Genomic DNA, 16,376 nt, shown 5'->3' on the forward strand with positions numbered 1-16,376 from the left:
TTTTCTCTCTGTTAAATATTCCCATAGATGTAGCTTTGAAACTTTCACAGTTTTGATGACTAATTTGGATCCAATTAGGCATGATAATTGAAAAATATGAATCTACTTTTTTACATTATCATATATCCATCATTTCTCTAATTTTTTACATAGGTATGTTTCTTTCTTTAACCCTTCACGTACCTCATGTTATTGTTCTTGGAAGATATAGTGTTTTCTTACAAATTGAAGTTTTGCAGTAATCCTGCATCAAGAAAGTCTATTAGTGTTATTTTTCCAACAGCGTTTGTTCACTTTGTGTCTCTGTGTCACATTTTGGTAATTCTCACAATATTTCAAACCCTCCATCTGGAAAAAGATTATGACTCACTGAGGGCTCAGATAATGGTTAGCATTTTTTATTAATAAAATATTTTAAAATTAAGGTATGTACATTTTTTTACACATAATGCTATTGGACACTTAATAGACTATAATACAGTGCAAACATAACTTTTATATGCACTGGGAAACCAAAAAATTCACCTGATTCATTTTATCATGATATTCACTTTATTGTGGTAGTCTGGAATTGAACCAGCAATATCTTCAAAGTATGCCTGTGTATATATAGGTATGCTTGTATATATAAGGAACACATATATATGTGTGTTCCTTATGTTATAAGAAATTGGCTTACATGATTATAGAGCTGAGAAGTCCCAAGATCTGAAGTTGGCAAGCTGCAGACACAAGAGAGCTGATGTGTATTTCCAGCATGAAAGTTGACAGTCCTGAGACCCAAGAAGAGCCAATGTTTCAGTTCAAGTCTGAAGGCCAGAAAAGACTGATGTCCCAGCTTAAAGCAGTCAAGCAGGAGAGGTTTCCTGGTACCTCAGGTAGAGGAAAACTTTTTTCCTATTCAGGCTTTCATTGATTGGTTGAGGGCCAGCCACATTAGGGAGGGCAATTTACTCAGTCTTCGATTCAAATGTTAATCTCATCCAAAACACCCTCACAGACACACCCAGAACAAGGTTGACCAAATATGTGGGCACCCTGTGGCCCAGTCAAGTCGACACATAAAATAAACCATCACATTATCTATCAGACAGTCAAAGAGGAGTGTATGTAAGGAAGCCTTGAGCTAACTTACAAAGAGAGAGAGAGAGTACCTCACAGGTGAGCAGCAAGTTGTGGTAGCTTCCGGAAAGATGGTAAACTGTTGAATCTGGGTACAAGCAAGGGGAGAAGAAGGCATTCCCTTTACTGGGTCCATAAAAACCAGTGGAGATAATGGCACTGATGGGAGCAGATGGGACAGATTAGAATCAGGAAAACCCCACATGCACTAATAATTTGCTTGAAATAATGATGCTCTCCAACTATCACCTCCAAAGTTTGTTGTAAGAATGGCAGTGAAAGCAGAACCAAAAAACAGTAAGAACTTGAACAGTCTTAAGCATTTTGTGGGACTTTGAAGTAAGCCTGAAACTGATCACTCCAAGGGTGATACTGCAGCCCACCACTCCTGGCTTCAGGATCAAACACTGATAAGAAGAGACTAACACTTAATCATCAGTGCCTACTGCAGTAGAACTGGAAGTTGGGAATTGAGCTAACAAGAAATGTGTTCAGCTTTCTAATGCTGGGGATCAATCCTGGTTCAACGTATCACATGGTAAAATGTAAACGATCATGTTCTCGACTTTAGCTATCACACATAGAAAAGAGTTTACAATCTCTGGGATAAACCAAACAAAATAAGAGTATAATTCAATCTCCATGTAATTATATATACAACTTCTTACAATAAAATATTATGAGACATATAAAGAAGTTTCATAAAAATATTCATCATCAAAAAATTAAAAAAAAAAAAAAACAACCTGACCCACAGATGAACCAGATGTTGCAACAAGAAGATGAGGATTTTTATATCATTGTAATCATGTTTGAGGATGTACGGGAAAAGATAAAGAAAGTAAATGAATAGGCAAAGAATCCCAGGAGACATTTGGAAACTATGAAAAAAAGCCAGAATAGAAATTCTAGAGCTGGAAAATACAATAGCTAAAATTTTAAAAAGTACATGTTATATGGCTGGAGAGGAAATTTCCAGGTCCATATGGTTTTACTGACAAATTCCACCAAACATTTAAAAAAGAAATAACACTAATTTTACACAATCTCCTTCAGACAATAGGAGGAAAACTCAACAAATTTTATGAAATCAACATTGCCCTAACACTAAAACCAGACATAGACAGTACCAAAACAAACAAACAAACCCATAGACTCCTATCCATTCTTTTTGTAGATACAGAAATTCTCAAAAAAAAAAAAAAAAAGGTTAGCAAATTGAACCCATCACTAAAAAATACACCATAGGGCTTCCCTGGTGGTGCAGTGGTTGAGAGTCCGCCTGCCGATGCAGTGGAGACGTGTTCGTGCCCCGGTCCGGGAAGATCCCACATGCCGCAGAGCTGCTAGGCCCATGAGCCATGGCCGCTGAGCCTGTGCGTCTGGAGCCTGCACTCCACAACGGGAGAGACCACAACAGTGAGAGACCTGCGTACCGCAAAAAACAAAACAAAACAAAACAAACAAAAATACACCATAACCAGGAAGATTTTTTTCCAGGAACATAAGGCTGGTTCAGAATTTTAAAAAATCTAACAGTATAATCCAACTTATACAGTTGGATTTTAGTTTATGTAATGTAGTTTATATATATTTATAAATATATATAAATAAGTTTAAATAAGAAAGTTTATATATATATATACAAACAGTTTAAATGATCAAATCTATTGATGCAAAAAAAAAAAAAACACATTGGACAAAATTTTTTATGACAAAAACTCTCAGAAAGCTAAGAATAAAAAGAAACTTCATCAAACTGCCGAAGGACATCTATAAAAAAGCTACAACTAACATCATACTTAATGATAAAACACTGACTGCTTTCCCCAAAAGACTGGGGAAAAAAAGGATGTCTGAACGCATCACTTCTATTCAACGTGGTACTGGAAGTTTTAGCCAGTGCAACAGGGTAAGAAAAGAAACAAAAGACAAGCCAATTGGAAAAGAAGAAATAAAACTTTCCCTGTTTACAGGTGATATGATTGTGTACATAAAAAATGTCTCAAAGAACCTACAAAAAGAAAAAAACTTCTAGTCCCAAAACGAATAAGTAAATTTAGCAAGGTGAAAGAACACAATATCAACACAAATACCAACCGTATTTCTTTCTTTTCATTTTTTGAATTTGTTCTTCAATTTGAAAAAAATTTATCATAGGATCTTACCTACAATGACAATATATATATATTTTTTTAATTTAGCTTTTAAAAAATTATTTCATTTTAAGAACACTTAACATGAGATCTACCCTCAATTTTTTAAATGTACAATATAGTCTTGTATTTATTTTATCTCATCTTTTCTGTCTTGTTTCAAGTCTGTGAATTCTTTTTTTAATTTAATTTAATTTATTTTTTTATACAGCAGGTTCTTATTAGTTATCCATTTTATACATATTAGTGTATATATGTCAATCCCAATCTCCCAATTAATCACACCACCACTGTCCCCACCACTTTCCCCCTTGGTGTCCATATGTTTGTTCTCTACATCTGTGTCTCTATTTCTGCCCTACAGAAAGGTTCATCTGCACCATTTTTCTAAGTTCCACATATATGCGTTAATATATGATATTTGTTTTTCTCTTTCTGACTTACTTCACTCTATATGATAATCTCTAGATCCATCCATGTCTCTACAAATGACCCAATTTCGTTCCTTTTTATGGCTGAGTAATATTCCATTGTACCACATCTTTATCCATTCATCTGTCACTGGGCATTTATGTTGCTTCCAGGACCTGGCTATTGTAAATAGTGCTGCAATAAACATTACTTCTTCTTTCCCAATTTGTATTCCTTTTATTTCTTTTTCTTCTCTGATTGCCAAGGCTAGGAATTCCAAAACTATGTTGAATAATAGTGGTGAGTGGACATCCTTGTCTCGTTCCTGATCTTAGAAGAAATGCTTTCAGTTTTTAACCATTGAGAATGATGTTTGCTGTGGGTTTGTCATATATGGCCTTTATTATGTTGAGGTAGGTTCCCTCTAGGCCCACTTTCTGGAGAGTTTTTATCATAAATGGGTGTTGAATTTTGTCAAAAGCTTTTTCTGCATCTATTGAGATGATCATATGGTTTTTATTCTTCAAATTTTTAATATGGTGTATCACATTGATTGATTTGTGTATATTGAAGAATCCTTGCATCCCTGGGACAAATCCCACTTGATCATGGTGTATGATCCTTTTAATGTGTTGTTGGATTCTGTCTTCTAGTATTTTGTTGAGGATTTTTGCATCTATATTCACCACTGATATTGGTCTGTAATTTTATTTTTTTGTAGCATCTTTGTCTGGTTTTGATATCTGGGTGACAGTGGCCTCATAGAATGTGTTTGGGAATGTTCCTTCCTCTGCAATTTTTTGGAAGAGTTTGAGAAGGATGGGTGTTAGCTCTTCTCTAAATGTTTAATAGAATTCACCTGTGAAGCCACATGGTCCTGAACTTTTGTTTGTTGGAAGATTTTTAATCACAGTTTCAATTTCATTACTGTGATTGGTCTTTTCATATTTTCTATTTCTTCCTGTTTCAGTCATGGAAGGATATACCTTTCTAAGAATTTGTCCATTTCTTCCAGATTGTCCATTTTATTGGCATAGAGTTGCTTGTAGTAGTCTCTTAGGATGCTTTGTATTTCTGCAGTGTCTGTTGTAACTTCTCCTTTTTCATTTCTAATTTTATTGATTTGAGTCCTCTCCCTCTTTTTCTTGATGAGTCTGGCTAATGATTTATCAATTTTATTTATCTTCTCAAAGAACCAGCTTTTAGTTTTATTGATCTTTGCTATTGTTTTCTTTGTTTCTATTTCATTTATTTCTGCTCTGATCTTTATGATTTCTTTCCTTCTACTAACTTTGGGTTTTGTTTGTTCTTCTTTCTCTAGTTCCTTTAAGTGTAAGGTTAGATTGTTTATTTGAGATGTTTGTTGTTTCTTGAGGTAGGATTGTATTGCTATAAATTTCCCTCTTAGAACTGCTTTTGCTGCATCCCATAAGTTTTGGATCACTGTGTTTTCATTGTCATTTGCCTCTAGGTATATTTTGATTTCCTCTTTGATTTCTAACCTCATAGCGTTGTGGTCAGAAAAGATACTTGATATGATTTCAACTTTCTTAAATTTACTGAGGCTTGATTTGTGACCCAAGATGTGATCTATCCTGGTGAACATTCCGTGCGCACTTGAGAAGAAAGTGTAATCTGCTATTTTTGGATGGAATGTCCTGTAAATATCAATTAAATCTATCTTGTCTATTGTGTCATTTAAAGCTTGTGCTTCCTTTCTAAATTTTTGCCTGGATGATCTGTCTATTGGTGTAAGTGAGCTGTTAAACTCCCTCACTATTTTTATGTTACTGTCTATTTCCTATTTTATAGCTGTTAGCAGTTGCCTTATGTATTGAGGTGCTCCTATGTTGTGTTCATATATATTTATAATAGTTATATCTTCTTCTTGGATTGATCCCTTGATCATTTTATAGTGTCCTTCCTTGTCTCTTGTAACATTCTTTATTTTAAAGTCTATTTTATCTGATATGAGTATTGTTACTCCAGCTTTCTTTTGATTTCCATTTGCATGGAATATCTTTTTCCATCCCCTCACTTTCAGTCTGTATGTGTCCCAAGGTCTGAAGTGGGTCTCTCATAGACAGCGTATATGGGTCTTGTTTTTGTATCCATTCAGTGAGACTGTGTCTTCTGGTTGGAGCATTTAATCCATTCACTTTTAAGGTAATTATTGATATGTACATTCCTATTATCACTTTCTTAATTGTTATGGGTTTGTTTCTCTAAGTCCTTTTCTTCTCCTGTGTTTCCCACTTAGAGAAGTTCCTTTAGCATTTGTTATAGAGCTGGTTTGGTGGTGCTGAATTCTCTTAGCTTTTGCTTGTCTGTAAAGCTTTTGATTTCTCCATCGAATTTGAATGAGTTCCTTGCCAGGTAGAGAAATCTTGGTTGTAGTTTCTTCCCTTTCATCACTTTAAGTATGTCATGCCATTCCCTTCTGGCTTGTAGAGTTTCTGCTGAGAAATCAGCTGTTAACCTTATGGGAGTTCCCTTGTATGTCAGTTGTCATTTTTCCCTTGCTACTTTCAATAATTTTTCTTTGTCTTTAATCTTTGCCAATTTGATTACTATGTGTCTTGGCATGTTTCTCCTTGGGTTTATCCTGTATGGGATTCTCTGCACTTCCTGGACTTTGGTGGCTATTTCCTTTCCTGTGTTTGGAAATTTTCGGCTATAATCTCTTCAGATATTTTCTCGAGTCATTTCTCTCTCTCTTCTCCTTCTGGGACCCCTATAATTCGAATGTTGTTGCGTTTAATGTTGTCCCAGAGATCTCTTATTTCTTTTCATTCTTTTTTCTTTATTCTGTTCCACAGCAATGATTTCCACCATTCTGTCTTCCAGGTCACTTATCCATTCTTCTGCCTCAGTTATTCTGCTATTGATTCCTTCTAGTGTATTTTTCATCTCAGTTATTGTATTGTTCATCTCTGTTTGTTTGTTGTTTAATTCTTCTAGGTCTTTGTTAAACATTTCTTTCATCTTCTCGATCTTTGCCTCCATTCTTTTTTCGAGGTCCTGGATCATCTTCACTATCATTATTCTCAATTCTTTGCCTGGAAGGTTTCCTATCTCCACTTCATTTAGTTGTTTTTCTGGGGTTTTGTCTTATTCCTTCATCTGGTACATAGCCCTCTGCCTTTTCACCTTGTCTACCTTTCTGTGAATGTGGTTTTTGTTTGACAGGCTGCAGGATTATAGTTCTTTTTTTTTTTTTTTTTTTTTTGCAGTACGTGGCCTCTCCCATTGTGGAGCACAGGTTCTGGACATGCAGGCTCAACGGCCATGGCTCATGGGTCCAGCTGCTCCACAGCATGTGGGATCTTCCCAGACCAGGGCACGAACTCATGTTCCCTGCATTGGCAGGTGGACTCTCAACCACTGCACCACCAGGGAATCCCTATAGTTCTTCTTGCTTCTGCTGTCTGTCCTCTTGTGGATGAGGCTATCTAAGAGGCTTGTGCAAATTTCCTCATAGTCTTGTATTGTTGACTATAGGCACAGTATTTTACAACCAATCTCTAGAACTTATTCACCCTCCTTACCTGAAACTTTATGTCCATTGTTTGGTAATTCCTCATTTCCCTCTCCCCCCAGCCCACCAACCACTATTCCACTCTTTGATTCTATGAACTGATTATTTTAGACTCATATAAGTGAAATTGTGTAGTAGTTGTCTTTCTGTGACTGGCTTATGATGTCCTCAAGGTTCAACCATGCTGTTGAATATTGCAGAATTTCATTCCTTTTTAAAGTCAAATGGCATTTCATTGTGTGTATATACCACATATTCTTTATCCATTTATCTGTCAGTGGACATTAGTGTTGTTTCCACATCTTGGCTATTGTGAATAGTGCTCCAATTTTTGCAAAACTGCCATTGGGATTTTGATAGGAATTGCATCTGTATATCTGTTTATTGCTTTGGGTAGCAGGGACATTTTAACAATAATAAGTCTTCTAATCCATGAACATGCAATGTCTTTCCATTTGTTTGTGTCTTCTTTAGTTACTTGCATCAATATTTTGTAGTTTTTAGTATTCAAGTCTTTCATATTCTTAGTTAAGTTTGTTCCTTTGTATTTTATTATTTTTGGTGCTATTGTGAATGGGATTGTTTTCCAAATTTCCTTTTTAGATAGTTTTCTGTGAGTGTATAAAATAAACTATATTTCTATATACTAATTTCTATTTCTATATACTAGTATTTCTATATACTAATATTATTAACAAAATGAAATGAGCCTTTAAAACACAATAGTATTTACAATAGCCCTGACCAAATAAAATATTTACATGTAAATATAACAAAATATGTACAGAATACATATGCTGAAAACTACAAAGCACTAGATGAGGAAGTAAAAGAAAACCTGAATAAATGGAGAGAGCATACTATGATTACGGATGGATAAAACACAATAAAAATGTCAATTCTCCCTAAGCTGATATACAATTCCTATGAAAAATTCCAGCAACATATTGACAGATAAAGACAAGCTGATTCTAAAATATGTATCAAAGAAACTAGAATAGCTGAAAACAATTTTGAAAAAGAAGAATAAATTTGAAGGTATCCCACTATATGATTATAAGATTTACTATATAGTTAAAGCAATTAAGACAGTATAATTTTGGTAGAGGGTTAGACACATAGATCAATAGAACAAGGAGAGTCCAGAGATAGACTCATATGAATATGACCAACAGACTTTTGACAAAGTTGCAAAAGCAACTCAGTGACAAAAAATTTTGTTGAAACAATTATTCATAGATAAGAAACATGAACCCTGATAATAACTTAACACCTCATACAAAAATTAACTCAAACAGATTATAAATCAAAACAAAAAAATGTTAAACTCTAAAATACATTAGATGGATTAAACATCTGAATGAACACTGCAGAAGAAAGGATCAGTGAAGTTTATGACAGTCCAACTTTTAAAATGCCCAAAATGAAGCACAAAGGGAAAAGACTGAAATAAAAACAGAACAGAATGTCATCACTATGAGAAAATATCAAGCAGTACAATATACATGTAATCAGAGTCTCAGGAAAAGAATGAGACAGAATAATATCTGAAAAAACACATGATATTTTTATATAATAGCTTTTCAAATTTGATGAAAATAGCAAATCTTAAATATTAAAACTAGCAAGTTCTAAGCAGGAAGACGGGCTGAGAACCACACTTATTCACAACATATTTAAATTGCTGAAAAGCAAAGAGAAAAATTTTTTAAAAAGAATAATAAAGAGAAAGTTATAAATGACTTGGGGATAAGGGGTGGGGAGAATTACCACATATAGGTGAACAATAAGATTAATAGTTAATTCATAATGCAACCATGCTCTGAAATTATATAGATTATAATTAGTTGGTAATCTTGATCAAATTGTATCACTTTAATATCTCGATCTGTTTTCTCATCTATAAAATAAGAGATAGGATATGTCTCATAGGAGTGTGGCTTTTTGGAAGATTAAATAAAACCATGAACATAAGTGCTTATTAAACTGCCTGTTATACAATGAACATACAATGGTAGCTGCTTTTAAAATGCATACATATGACATGTCTCCTTAAAGAATGACAGAAAATAAAATACAGGCTGGGGGAACCTCTTTACTTCTTGGGTTCTCAGTTTCCTTCATGATGAAATTAGGGGGTGTGTTGGATCAAAGCAATGGTTTTCTTTTCTGATTATATTTTTAATTTCAAAATATTTTCAACATACAAAATGGTATACTGAACCCATGTATAGTCATCCGCATCAACAAACCTAATTGACATCTGACATTTTAAAAGAAGTGACATGTAATAAACTACAGTTGAAAATTCCTTTATGTACTATCCTGATCTCATTTCCTGCTCTTCTTCACAATCCTGGAGGTAGTATGTGTCCTTCCATTATTGTGTTAGACTTGATTACACATTACGGATCAATAAACAAAATGTAGCATTATTCTACTGGTTTTAGCATTTGAGTTGAATTGTATCAAACTCTAGATATTATCTTGCAATTTCTATTTTCACTCAAATTTATGTTTTTGATATATTCCCATGTTGACATTTGTAGCTCTAGTTTGTTCATTTTAAATGTTGTGTATTATTCTGTTTCATTAATATACACTGAAACCTTGGAATAAGTGTGAAATTCAGGTACAATGGGATTTATCTTTGAAGAATAAGACCAAAATATGCCCCCTTGTCTCCAGTTTCTTTCAGCCTAATTTCCTTGAACGTGGTCCTCATAAAAGGTGACAGTTAACTGGGAAGATCTCAACATTGTGACCACTCTCTTGGAATTCCTCTCCAAACATAGTACTTCGAATCACTTTTATTGATATTTAAACTGTATCAGACAACTCCAGCATGTACTGCCAAACTAGACAGTAGATCCCAGGAACTGCAAGACTTCATAGTTTAACTGCCTCATTTTACCTGGCTGAATATTTGGACCTTATTTATTGTTATAGAGGGATTTTACTATACCATAATTAATTTATCTGTTCTACTGATGAACATTTTGGTTGTTTCCAATCACTTATTTCTAGTGTATTTAGCATCATTTTATGTTTTTTCTACCCATATATGAGTATTTCTCTAGCATCTTCATCTAAGAGTAGAAGAACTGTTGGATGAATAAACAAACCTGCACATCTTCAACTTTGTTAAATATTGCCAATTGCTCTTCTAAGTGGTTGTACCAATTTATAATCCAACAAGCCATTAGGGGTTGAATAATTGTGTTTCCCCCCACTCTAAAATTCATATGTTGAAGCCCTAACTTCCAATGTAATGGTATTTAGGGTGGAGCTTTTGAGAGGTAACTAGGTATAGATTAGCTCATGGAGGTAAGACCTTCATGATGCAATTATTGCCCTTATGAGAAAAGGAAAAGATATGAGAACTCTCTCTCTCTCCACATGCACACAAGGTAAAGGTCATGTCAACACCCAACAAGATGGCAGCCCTCACCAAGAGCTGAGTAGGTTAACATGTTGATCTTGGACTTCCAGCCCTCAGAACCATGAGAAATAAATGTCTGTTGTTTAAGCCACCCAGTTTATGGTATTTTGTTATAGTACTTCAAGCTAAGACACCAGCAATTTATGAAACTTCTCATTGCCCCATATCTTCATTCCACATTCACTTGGCATTTTCTGGTTGTTGCCAATCTAACCAATATAAAAAGATATCTAATTATGGTACTAATTTACATTTCCCCAATAGCCAGGGAGACTGAATATTCTTTAATATGTTTTTGGCCCCTTTGGTTACCTTCTGTGAATTACCTGTTTATATATTTGGTACATTTTGTGAGTAGTAGTTGTCTTTTTCTTATTGATTTATAAGAATTCTTCATATGTTGTGGATATTAAACTGTGGTCAATTATATGTATGAATATTATCTCTCAGTTCATGGCTTGTCTTTTAATTTTGTGTGTGTGTGTGTGTGTGTGTGTGTGTGTGTTCCTACACAAGTATCTACTTTTCAAAAAACCTTGTTGAAACACTATGTGCAGGAAATTGAACAGAGCATTATAAGCACATCTATGTAGCCAGCACCCCAGAGGCCTCATCCTGCTCCTTCTCAATCAGACCTTCCCTCAAAGGTAACCCCTATTCAAACTTCTAACACTGTTAATTAGTTGTGTCTGTCTTCTGCTCTTCATTTAAATGGAATAAAGCACAATATTCTTTTCCTTTGACTTATTTCATTCAATATATCTAGTGAAATGCATCTGTGTTTTGCTTGAAGTAATAGCTTGTTCCTTCTCATTACTATGCAATATTTTGTTCTTTAACTATATCCAGATTATTTATCCCTTCAAATATTAATGGACATGGCTTTTGTTTAATCCAATTGTCTTTCTATGAACATTCTTTTATGTAATTTTGGAGAAATTGTCAAAGCCAAACACTTCTGCATGACATATGTCTACTAATGGAGTTGCTGGTGATAGGATATGCATATATCATCTTTACTAGATAGTACTATACAGTATTCCATATTTTTGTACCAATTTACACTCCCATCAGCAATGCATAAAAGTTCCTGTTGCTCCACAGCCTTGCTGCCATTTGATACTGACAATTGTTTTCATTTGAGCCATTCTGGCATATGTGTGTAGCAGAATCTCATGGTGACTTTAATATATATTTTCCTGATGATTAATAAAATTGAACATCTTCTTCATGTTATTGGAATGAGGATTTCTTCAATTGTGAAGGGCCTGTTCAAGTCTTTAGCTATTTGAGAGGTTCGTTTTCTGTCTTTTCCTTTTGATTTGTGGGAGTTCTTTAGTATATTTTAGACAGGAGTTCTTTAACAGATGTATATTTCAGAAAATATACCTCCTCCTCACTTGGTCTTCCTTCAGTTGGTGCTTTGCCATCTCAATCCCTCATAGCATCTTTTTTTTTTTTTACTCTGTATGACTTTTTCTATATATTTCTCTATTTTATATTTTCCATGTATTTTGAATGATATAAAATTACCTTTTAAAAATTGAGCATAACACAGAGGCAGAGAAGCACATGTAAATGTTTAACTCAAATTTTCACACACTGGACACAACCATGGGCTCAGACCCCAGATAAAAGACAGAACATTATGAGTAAATCATGTCTCCTTTGCATCCCTTTCTAGTCACAGGCTTCCAAAGGTAACCACTAACATTACTTCTCAATCCATGGAGTAATTTTTGTGTTTTTGAATGTAATATAAATGAAATGAAACTTTTTTTATTTTCTTCTTTTTTTGGGGGGTAGAAATGTAGTCTGACTTCCTTTGTTCAATAATAGGTATTGTTGTTTATAGCAATTCTTTTATTGATAAATAGAATTCTCTTGTATGAATTCCATAATTTATATGTTCATTCTACATTTGATGGGTATTTTGATAATTTATATGATGTAGCTATTGCAGATAGTATGGCTATGAACAATCAGTCTTTTTACCAATCAACACTACCACCAGCAGTTTTTGGAGACATTTTAGAAAGTCAGCCAAGATCAGAAGAACTACAAAACTCACTAGCAGACTTGTAAGCTAAACAAATGTTATTGTTTTGAGCCATTGAATTTCAGGGTCGTTTGTTAAACATCATTATTGTCACAATTTATAACTCATATGCCTGCATTCTTGGATTACCCTTAGTTGATTATGCTATATTAGCCTTTTATATATCACTGAATTCAAGAGGATAATATTTAGATCAAGATTTTTGTACCTGTCTTCATTAGGGATGTTGGCTTTTAAATTCCCCTTTTTTTGGTAATATTCTTATTAAATTTTAATATCAAATCATGCTGGTAAACAAATTGACAAGAGAATTTTCCCATTCACCCCCACCTCTGAATATTTTCTCCCCCTAATCTCTGGTGGAGAGTGTGAGAAATTGTTACTCCTTCTTTAAATGTTAGGGAGAATTCACTAGTAAAGCCTCCTAGGCCTTGAGATTTTATAATGGAAAGGCTTTAAATACTAGATTCAATTTATTTAATACATATGGGATTATTTGTATCTTTTATTTCTCCTTGTTTCAGTTTGTCAATTAGGAAACTTCTAAAAATGTGTCAATTTCACTAAAATTTTCAAAGTTATTCATGTGAAATCTTTAATAATATCCCTTTATTATCTGTTAATATATGCAATATCTGTAATGATGTCCTCATTTTAATATCTGGATATTAGGGGATTTTCCCATCTCTTTTTTCTTTTTTGCGGTACGCGGGCCTCTCACTGTTGTGGCCTCTCCCGTTGCGGAGCACAGGCTCTGGACACACAGGCTTAGCAGCCATGGCTCACGGGCCCAGCCGCTCCACGGCATGTGGAATCTTCCCGGACCGGGGCACGAACCTGTGTCCCCTGCATCGGCAGGCGGACTCTCAACCCCAGAGAAGCCCCCCATCTCTTTTTTGATCAGCTTTGCTAGAAGTCTATTAATTGTCTTAGTCTGTTCTAAGAACAATTTTTGTTTTTTTATTTTTGTATTAATAAATTTATTTTCTACTTTATTAATTTCTTCACATTATTTTTATGATTTCCTTCACTTTCTTGGGGTTAATTTTTTCTTCAGTTTCTTGGATTTGGACACTTAGGTAATTGATTTTCAGCCTGTCATATTTTCTAATATATGCACTTTGACTATAAATTTCACCCTTAGCACAGCTTTAGCTGTATTTCACACAGTTTGATGGCTGTACTTTCATCATTATTCAGTTCAGAATGCATTCTAATATTCTTTGTTTTTTCTTCTTTGACATTTGGATTATTTAGACACATTGCTGAATTTTCAAAGAGTGGGAATTTTCTAGTGATGTTTGTTTTTAATTTTTTACTTCATTCTACTGTTGTCAGAGAACATGTTCTAAATGATTTAACTATCCTTGTTCTGTGTTCCAAGCAGAGGACAGTTTCAAAGTATAAAACTATCATGCCGTCTTGGTTGGTTTTCAGATTGTGAGACATTGGGTCTTGTGGTTTTCCAAGTCACCTGGGAGTCAAAAAAAAAAAAAAAAAGACACAGGCTGAATTCTATTCTACCCCCTGCCCTACTTCACTTTATCTAGAGCAGTTCTACTTTGGCTTATTTATTAGGTGTTACATTAAAAGTTTTTTGTTTAAAAAACAATTTGACTGTTTATAATCCAGTAAACTTGAATATCTTGCCATTCTTCCAATTTTGGAATACAATTATTCTATGTATTTTGCTATTAGCAAAACTCCAAATCACCCTGTAAGGGTCAGCATGACCTTGTCAGGTTAACATGGCACCCTAACCTTCACAAAGTGGCTCCATTAAATTGATCCAGTTACATTATTATTATGTTAATTTACATATATAATCTATGTGTGAATGATCAGACAGGGATCTGCTAAATTTAGTAAAGATCAATAGTCAGTTATCAATTACTCTAAAATTATAATTGAACATCTAAAAGATGTTCATCCCGTCCTAGGAATCAACAACGTGCAAATTAAACCAATAGTGTTAAATGGTTTTCTTTATCAGAATGGCATAGATTAACTATTTTATACACTTGGTGGGAATCCATATGAAAAATTATTTGGCTTCTATATTTTTTGTTTAAGGAAAACGTGGACTAAAGTCAGATGTCACAAACTCAAATATCTGCAGGAGCCAAGAAGGGGAAATCACACTGGCATTACTCTTTCCCATGGCAGCATTCAACTGTAAAAGCCTCCTACAAAGTTTCTGACAGTGTGACTAAGAAAAGTGAATCCAGCCAAGATTCGTTTCAAATATAAAGATGACAATTAGATATATTCAAACATGAAGCATTTTAGCACCCAGCAACACTTCTTATCACAAACAAATACACACATATGCTTGATGACAAATTCAGCTAACGAAAAAATGAAGCAAAAAATTTAAATCAGAACTGAAAGAGGCACAGTAAAAATATTAGTGTGTATACTGAATTCTTTTAAAACTAAAACGAACAATTATGTAAATTGTATTTACATAACAGATTACTCATATGACAAAATATAATAAAAATAATAATAAAGATAATAAAATTACATTTAAAATTAAAGAAGCAGAGGTTGTAGGAGAAGGAATGAGATTGTTCTTTTTCCAGATGCACAGGCTCAGCGGCCATGGCTCACGGGCCCAGCCGCTCCGCGGCATGTGGGATCCTCCCGGACCGGGGCACGAATCCGTGTCCCCAGCATTGGCAGGCGGACTCTCAACCACTGTGCCACCAGGAGAGCCCAAGATTGTTTTTTGATAGAGTTGATTAATAGGGTAAAAATTGAAGTTTATTTAAAAAAATCAAAGACATAATGACTCCAACAACTTAATACTTTTCACAGTATCTTTTATCAGCCTGACAGAGATATTTGGGGAAAATAAGAAATAAGGTCACTTTGTACTTTTCTCCTTTCCATTAAAATCAAGTTAAATTAAGTGAAGGCTTTTATGCAAAAATATCATAGCATGTTCCTATTCTTTAAAGTTTCATATCTATTTCTTATTCTCTGTATATATAAAAACTGATATCTGAAATGGTGTTTCCCTAATAACAATGGCTATTTCTTGGTGGAAGATTTAAGATGACATGGGAACTTTCTTCTTTGTACTGTTCTCCATGGCTAAAATTATTATAACAATCACATAATAACTTTACAGGAAGTTTAACCAAGTTTCCTTCTTCTTCAAAATTAAAATAAGCCAATTATGAAACAAACACATAAATAAAATTGTGTGGCTTATTCCACAGGCTAAATTGTGACCTAATGACTGTCGAGACTTCTCTAATTCTAAATCCTATCAGGCTGATCTTAACTGATGAGAAATGGGAAAACACATGAGATATCTGTCTCTGCCCCTCAGAGGGCATCCCATCTACTTTCTGCTCTGACCTTGGGACTGAGGCTGTTCTGCTCCTTCCTCACCCCACCAGCTGCCTCTTTTTCCTCTTCTATCTGTGTGTACAGGTTCTTGCACTGTTCTATGCCAATTGGAATTTAAATCCTACAACTACTTTCCTCCCTGCCTACTTCTTCCTTGGAGGGAACCATATTTACTGCTTTAGTTAGAGCATGAAGCTGTAGGAGGAAGAACAAGTCTTCAGACTTTCTCCTGACAGCTTCAAACTGGGGAAGCAACTTGGAAACCCTCTGCTGAAAGAAGTTCCAGCT

Source organism: Pseudorca crassidens, chromosome 19 (genome assembly GCF_039906515.1).
Source record: "Pseudorca crassidens isolate mPseCra1 chromosome 19, mPseCra1.hap1, whole genome shotgun sequence".
Classification (NCBI taxonomy): Eukaryota; Metazoa; Chordata; class Mammalia; order Artiodactyla; family Delphinidae; genus Pseudorca; species Pseudorca crassidens.